This window comes from Capricornis sumatraensis, chromosome 17 (genome assembly GCF_032405125.1).
Source record: "Capricornis sumatraensis isolate serow.1 chromosome 17, serow.2, whole genome shotgun sequence".
Taxonomy (NCBI): Eukaryota; Metazoa; Chordata; class Mammalia; order Artiodactyla; family Bovidae; genus Capricornis; species Capricornis sumatraensis.
This window is the reverse complement of record NC_091085.1, coordinates 36314789-36323212: the sequence shown is the minus strand read 5'-3', so window position 1 is coordinate 36323212 and position 8424 is coordinate 36314789. Positions and strand designations below refer to the sequence as shown.

General features: G+C 40.5%; 1 pseudogene; it reads left to right on the top strand.

Annotated features, from left to right (window-relative positions):
* Nucleotides 1–7743: 7743 nt before the first annotated feature.
* Nucleotides 7744–8220, top strand: LOC138094141 (vesicle transport protein SFT2A pseudogene; annotated as a pseudogene).
* Nucleotides 8221–8424: the final 204 nt, after the last annotated feature.

Below are 8424 nucleotides of genomic sequence, written 5' to 3'. Positions count from 1 at the left end.
CTAGGTACTCATTGCACTCAATTGCACTCATTTCACATGCTAGTAAAGTAATGCTCAAAATTCTCCAAGCTAGGCTTCAGCAATACATGAACCGTGAACTCCCTGATGTTCAAGCTGGTTTTAGAAAAGGCAGAGGAACCAGAGATCAAATTGCCAACATCCGCTGGATCATCAAAAAAGCAAGAGAGTTCCAGAAAAACTTCTAATTCTGCTTTATTGACTATGCCAAAGCCTTTGACTGTGTGGATCACAAGAAACTGTAGAAAATTCTGAAAGAAATGGGAATACCAGACCACCTAACCTCCCTCTTGAGAAATCTGTATGCAGGTCAGGAAGCAACAGTTAGAACAGGACATGGAACAACAGACTGGTTCCAAATAGGAAAAGGAGTACATCAAGGCTGTATATTGTCACCCTGCTTATTTAACTTCTATGCAGAGTACATCATGAGAAATGCTGGACTGGAAGAAACACAAGCTGGAATCAAGATTGCTGGGAGAAATATCAATAACCTCAGATATGCAGATGACACCACCATTATGGCAGAAAGTGAAGAGGAACTAAAAAGCCTCTTGATGAAAGTGAAAGAGGAGAGTGAAAAAGTTGACTTAAAGCTCAACATTCAGAAAACGAAGATCATGGCATCCGGCCCCATCACTTCATGGGAAATAGATGGGGAAACAGTGGAAACGGTGTCAGACTTTATTTTTTGGGGCTCCAAAATCACTGCAGATGGTGATTGCAGCCATGAAATTAAAAGACTCTTACTCCTTGGAAGAAAAGTTATGACCAACCTAGATAGCATATTCAAAAGCAGAGACATTACTTTGTCGACTAAGGTCCGTCTAGTCAAGGCTATGGTTTTTCCTGTGGTCATGTATGGATGTGAGAGTTGGACTGTGAAGAAGGCTGAGCGCCGAAGAATGGATGCTTTTGAACTGTGGTGTTGGAGAAGACTCTTGAGAGTCCCTTGGACTGCAAGGAGATCCAACCAGTCCATTCTGAAGGAGATCAACCCTGGGATTTCTTTGGAAGGAATGATGCTAAAGCTGCAACTCCAGTACTTTGGCCACCTCATGCAAAGAGTTGACTCATTGGAAAAGACTCTGATGCTGGGGGCAGGAGGAGAAGGGGACGACCAAGAATGAGATGGCTAGATGGCATCACAGACTCGATGGACGTGAGTCTGAGTGAACTCTGGGAGATCGTGATGAACAGGGAGGCCTGGCGTGCTGCGATTCATGGGGTCGCAAAGAGTCGGACACGACTGAGCAACTGAACTGAACTGAACTGAACAGGGCTAGGTAGAGGAGTGAAGGAGGCATTGTTTGAAGGTGGATTCATCGAAAGATTCAAAGAATGAAGGGAAAGGGAAAGTGGTAAAAGGAAGAGAAATAATGGAAAGGGAGAAGTCTTAGATGAGTCAGTTCAGAGAGATCCTTAGTTGCAAATTATCCTTCATAATATCATGCCAACAAGAAAGGAAGTGGACAGTTAATCCAGTAATGGTGGAGCATGTAGTTAGCAAGTAGTTTCAGTCAACTGAGAAGTTCTGTGGGGGAAGCAGGAATCAAACAGAGAGAACAAAGAGGCTTCAGAAGGAGCTAGGAAACAAATTTCCAGCCCAGGAGTCAGAGAATAAATCACCATTTGAAACGAAGAGCCAGGAAGAACTTCCAGCCCAAGGGTCTGATGATGAATTTGATCACATCTAAGTTGTAGCACCATAAGTGTTAAAGAAAAAGTTGTCCTACACCTGTTAAAACAGTAAGAAAGACTTTATTCAGGACTGTTTTGATAGGTGATCAAGACTATGGCAGTAGGGGAGAGAGACTGGGCTCAACTCTAAATGCAGTAAGAATGAGTAGAGATTTATAGCCAAGGAGTGGGCGGGGGGTTGAGGGGATGAGTCCCTGGGTAGAAAATTAATGAGGAGGCATCAAGAGTTAGGGGGATTGTTGTTAAATTGACTTAACAGGTTTCTTGCCAAAGGCAGGCTATGGTGATCTGTTATCACGGGTGGGAAATTCTCTCTACACTGACTTAACAGGATTCTTGATACATTTAAGCTGTACAGCAAAGTTGGAGGCCATAGTTGACAATGAGTCCAGAAGAGATAACAAGGAGTCTAAAATTTGGTCAAGGAGCATGTCTGTGCTGTTTTGTTACAGCAGCCCAGATGGATTAATCCAGGTGGGTCTAACTGACCTTGTTACTAAAACACTTGACGTAAGGACAAGTTCCAGTTCCCTGCCCCCACGCAGAATCCAGAAGCAGTCCCCCAAATTGCAGATTTCCAACTTTAAACACTGGAAGATTCAGCCTCCCCCAGTCCCCCGATAGTAAAGGCTCCTGCTGCTGTAATTATACTAAGATTCTTTGACTTCTATTTTCACCAGGCTTTATGTGTTCACCTTGTGTCACACTTTTCTGCCTTCTAAACTTGTCCTTCAACAGTTTTCTTCACTTTTGCACTTACAAACTTGACAGGAGAGGTGAGAATGGGAAACTTACTATTGAAAATAATTTCTTGATCTCTCCATTCTGTCTTTTAAGTATTTATAAAAACACATTATATCTTAGTCTCTGATTAAGTAAAACTGAGTAACAAATGGATTGAAAATCTTAATGTTTTCATTCTGAAAAATTACTGCTTTATGAAAACTTCATCTGTAGCAGACAGACAGTGGAGAGAGTGATTATTCATATTGCAGACTAATCTTCCCGTTTTCAGAATATTTTACAGAGAGCTACTCCTTGCCCCCAACCATATCCCGACATTTCCGTTCTTTCTTCACTGCCAAATACTTTCCCATTTTTGCAGGTCTTATAATCTGTTAATACAAACACTTGAGATTTACAGTTTTTATGCCCAAGAATGACATTATGTCTGACATTTCATTTAGTTTTTAAGACTTCAAAGCCTTAATCTCAGAATAGCAAGCAGCTTCTTCTAGAAGGCTAACACCAACAGTTGGTAGTGGCTCTCTGAGTGACACTTTTGCATTTAGCAGAACAGAAAATCATAGTGGGTTAGTGCTGTCTACCCTGAGAGTGGACTGGGGAGTGATGGCGGGGTGGTGGGGGGGGGGGTGCCACATATTTTTCTAACCTTATTTAGCCCAAAGGGAAGGGAAGGTGACTTTTTTCAAACACCGTGATGGAAACAGTCTGTGATAGGAACCAATAATAGAAGACAGTTTGGATTGAGAAGGCTTTTTAGTGCCTCTAAAATCTCACTACCCCTACTCCTCAGCTTCTCATTATGTACCCTGGTGAGTTTGCCTTCTTCTGGTTGGTCACCTTTTGATGATGCTCCTCTTAGTATGTACAATCCATGATGGAATGAATAATAGAACATCTTACATGCGATGGAATACAAATCTGTCCAATGTGACACTTCTTAAATTGATCTTTTTAAAAACTGTGTTCACTTATTTTTGGCTGTGCTGGATCTTTGTTGCTGCACGTGGGCTTTCTCTAGTTGTGGTGAGTGGGGGCTGCTCTCTCGATTCAGTGTGTGTGGTTTTCACAGTGGAGCACAGGCTCTAGGGCTTGCAAGCGTCAGTAGTTGTGGTGCATGGGCTTAGTAGCCCTGTGGCAAACCCACGTCCCCTGCATCGGCAGGCAGATTCTTAACCACTGGACCACCAGGGAAGTCTGAAATGTGATGTTTTTATTGAGCCATTTTAATACAGTTAATCCAAATATGTCTTCAGGGTTATGTATTTCACTCGAATTTTGTAGGGAAGGAGAAAGAGTAAGTAGAAATCAAGACCAGAGGGTGGACTCAACATGTGTGTTTGAATATCCTAAACTACTATGATCCTGCTCAGGCTGGTGGTGGGTGACATGGTTGAAGTGGAAGGAAACAGGGCAAGTCAAAAGACCACAATAACTGCAACTTTCATGAAAAAACTGAGAGAGGATGGGTTTAAGAGTTTGGGCAAAATGAAGCTTGTGCTTCATTTTTCTATACTGTCTCTGATTACTGATACTGAGCTTCAGGATATATAAAATGAAGTCCACACCTGATGGCTCAAATGGTAAAGAATCTGCCTGCAGTGCAGGAGAACTGGGTTCAGTCCCTGGGTCGGGAAGATCCCTGGAGAAGGAAATGACAACCCACTCCAGTTTTCTTACCTAGAGAATTCCATGGACAGAGGACCCTTGTGGGCTACAGTCCATGGGGTCACAAAGAGTCGAACAAGAATGAGAAACTCTTTCACTTTCTGTACTATATCAATCTTCTCTAATGTCTTTGCTTATCCTGTAGTTATTAATTTAACTTATGAAAATGATGTTTATATGACATGAGTTTTCCTAAAATCTGGCATGAATTTTTTTGATTTGGAGGCAACATGAGTGCTTACAGTCTTTAGGTAATAGAGCTGCAAAATACAGAGCCTGAGTTCTTCAGCAGGTTTCTGCCAAGTGTAAAGATTGAAGAGGGATGGAGGAAGAAGAGCTCTAGTTTGGCTTAAAGAGACCCCGGGAATAAAAACCTCAGTTAGATTCTTTGCAAGCTGCTTTTGAATTAAAGTTCAGATTTGAGAATTTAACTGGGTTAGAGTAACTCTAGAGGACCTCAGGGTTTCTGGGATATCTCAGAACCCCAGAAAGCTACTCATCTTCAGAAGACTCAAATCAGGATAAGCTTGGAAGTTGACCAACCAAATATGGAGAATCCTGCCTATAGAAATAAACCCTAAAACAGCTTTTCACTCTCAAGGCAACCTCAGTCTTCTCAAGGACTAATGTAGGAGCAAGTCAAGCAGTTATTAAATATCCAGTTTACTGTTTAAGCAACAGATCAGAGTGCATGTTAGTTTCATGAGCATAGGAAATCCTTTCAGTCATAGTGTGGATTTGTGATATCTGTTCATTTTATTTCTTTGAGTAGAAAAGACTGCAGAAGGAAACTCCTCAATGCAAATTACAATGGCTTCCAAGACAGCAGTGATGCTTAAGAAATGTCATGTTGCTTGACACACGGGCTTTTTGAATTGTGCATCAGAGTATTTGTGTAAAATAGTACTGTGAGAGTCCTTTCTGCAAAGCTGTCTATAAACATTTTCACTTCCTTGTAAATAATTACCATAGGATAAAAGGACCAACTAGAAAGTATGAGTTCTAGGCCCTGAGTTCTTGTGCCTCATCTAAATTTGCTTTATAAAATCTCTCTGGAAAAATCAGGAAAGTGAATTTAATGGCCTGGGTGGGTTTTTGCATTGTAAGTCTACAAAGCAGTATATTGAGAAAGCTTAGTGCTTGGAATCACCCAATGTACTTTATACATTTATTTAGAGAAGAATAGTTTAGTTTTAATTATTTATGATAATAGCTCTCAAAACACTAGTAAATGTCCTTGGGTGCATATTTTGTAAAAGTAATGAAGTCTTTTGTAACGTGAGCTTTCTCTGCAGGTATAAGCTGCCTTCTCTTTGCTAGCAGACCAGGGCAGAAGAGTGTCTCTGTGTTTTTGCATAAGACTGTATATAAATTACCAGGCTGGAGGTGTTTAGCAAGATGCTACTGAACCTGATCAAGGATTTCTAAGAACTATTCCTGGGTATACTCACTACCCCACCCCACAACCACCCTCCCTCTCAATCATAACATTAGCAACTTGATCAAAGAAAACATCACCATGAGGGGGATGAGCTGCCTATCAGAACATTGTTGTTATGGTGTTTCAGTGTTTTTCTTGTTGTTCTTCCTTTCTTGCTACAGTCTTATGGTACTACAATAAAACACACAGAAAGAAGCAATGTAAATCTACTATATTTCCTTCTGGCCTGAGTTGTATATACTGTGGTCTACGGATAAGTCTTATTATGTCAAAAAACCTTCTTTTTTCTTTGGTTTCCTTCTTCTGCTTCTCTTTACCTAGCTCCTCTGCCTAGGATTAGCTTTTTTTTTTCTCCCCCTTCACTTGTGGGGAATTTATACACAACAAAACCATGGGAGTGTCCACAGAGCAGTCAGCAAGTATGTGTCATTCATTGACCACCAAAGTTACAGGTTCTGTTTTATACCTTTTTAGTAGCCCCCCTAGTGCCTAGTTAGGGTTCCAACATACCTTGATGATGAGAATGATCTATACTCAGTCCAGAGTCAGTGGGGCAAACCCCTAGCACATTTTGATTTAACTTTTACAGCTTTGCTATTTGCAGGTGACCTGAAAAGTGCTGGTGTATTGTTATCTATAATTATGAATCCCATTTCCTAGAGATTTTGTGAGAGTTAGATGAGATGCCTTTAAAGTACTTTGCAGAAAAGAATCGGCCAAGCTTGAAAGCTGGTGGGTGAGATTCACTTAGCTAGTAAACAAATCTAGTTGTGTCTTCATTACAGAATGTTGGAGATCTGGATACTCAAGAAGTTTCTAGACATAGCCATTAAAATTTTACTGTAAAAAAAAGATTACTGTAAGAATATTCTGTTTAGCCCTACCATCAGTCCATAGGCTCCCAGACAGAGACTGATTATTAAGAAAGCTGTATGTCAGTGCCTCATACTCAAATGAAATTGCACACAAATCATTGTCGTTTGGACAGGAATACAGTTCTAGTAATGTCAAAAGTATCCTGCAAATTAAATATGGCTTTTTTTGTGACCGAAAGAGACTGACCAGTTCTGCTTAAAGTTCTAACTTCAGGAAAAGAGCCTCCTGGACATCTGATTTGAAATAAATGAGTCACTAGTGAATTAGAAGCAATGGCAGAGACCAGATAACCTGGCTATGGGCAAGGGGCTACCTCTTGAGAGGCAAATGTAGTACATGATCCATGAGGCAGTAATGCCAAACAAGACATGAGGGAAACATGGATTGATCCGGCAACCTGGATGGGCACAGATGGGGAGTGATTTCTAAAACTAATGGCAATGCCACCTGCCCATCAAGGATGGCATGCTAGCTCATGGGTGCAGCAAAAAGGATAATGATAGATGCTTTAGTGAACACCTTTATTCACAAAACTTTCTCTTTAAATGAAAGGGGTCTGCTGCAGTTATGTTCTGCCCTGTTACAAACGACTCCAAAATTATTGGTTTAAACCACACCATTTTATTTATTTGCTTACAGTTTATGTTTGAATCCATTTGTTCAATGAGATTCTTCCCCTCCCCACCCACAAATACAGACTCTCAATTTTATTGATCACCTTTAGAGGAAGCTAGAACTAGCTAGCTAATTTAAAATGTGATTAATAGACAGAATTAAGAACTTATCCTATCTTTCCCATATTATCTGAATTTCAGTGTAACTCAGTATTTGATGGGGGAAATGTTTTTTCTACAAAAAAAAAAAATCCCAGCTAATAAAAAAGGAAAAAGAAAAATATATCATCATATGTATCCTCTAATTAACTGGTTCTAGGGTAGTGAGCAGCAATATCTGGTAATGTTATAATTAAATATTATATATCTCCTGATACACGTGTGTGGCTCCATCCATGAAGCTATCTTGCCAACAAACACCACACATATAAATAAACAAAGCCCTGAATCTGCTCCAGACTTTAGATCTAACTATAATTTCACAGGAAACATAAGAGACAGTGAAATATGTTTTCTTAAAAAAAAAAAAGGATGCAGTCAGCAAAACAGACTGTGGGAAACTTAGTAGGTAAAAAGAAAAAGTTTCTTCACTTAAAAAACAAATTACAAGATTCTCAGTGGGCGAGAGGGGCAGGTGGGGCAGGCAGGGCAGCTGCCGCTGCTGTGGCCCAAGAGCGGGCCATGGAGAAGCTGCTGTGGGTCCTGAGTGTCCAGGACAACAAGGAGCAGGGCCTGACCATGCAGGTCCTTGATGCCTTTTCCCTTAGTTTCAACACCAGGCTGAAGTGGTTTGAGATATGCGTTGTCAGTGGCATCTTCTCCATCCTTGGAACTGGATTGCTGTGGCTCCCTGGAGGCATAAAGCTTTTTGAAGTGTTTTATACCTTTGGATATACTGCTGCCTTAGCCAGTACATGCTTTTTAATGGGACCCATGAAACAACTGAAGAAAATTTTTGAAACAAAGAGACTGCTTTCAACAATTATTATACTTTCGTGTTTGGTGCTTACACTGTGCACTGGTTTTTGGTGGCATAAGAAGGGGCTGGCTATATTATTCTGCATATTGCAGTTCCTGTTGATGACCTGGTACAGTGTGCCATACATCCCATATGCAAGAGTTGCACTAATTAAGTGCTGTTCTTCTCTCCAGAGCTGAAAGCTCTTTGGTAAGAAGGAAACTTTGAAAAGACCATTTGAAAGTTGATGTTCTGGGTTTTTTTTTTTTTTGCTTTTTTTTTGATGTTTTCCTTTTGGTGGAGTGCACTTTTCCTGACCCAGTATTCACTCCAGAACAACTGCACTGACCATCTAAGACCATTTTGTATACTGATAAAAACTACATGCTGATTAAACTGTTAAA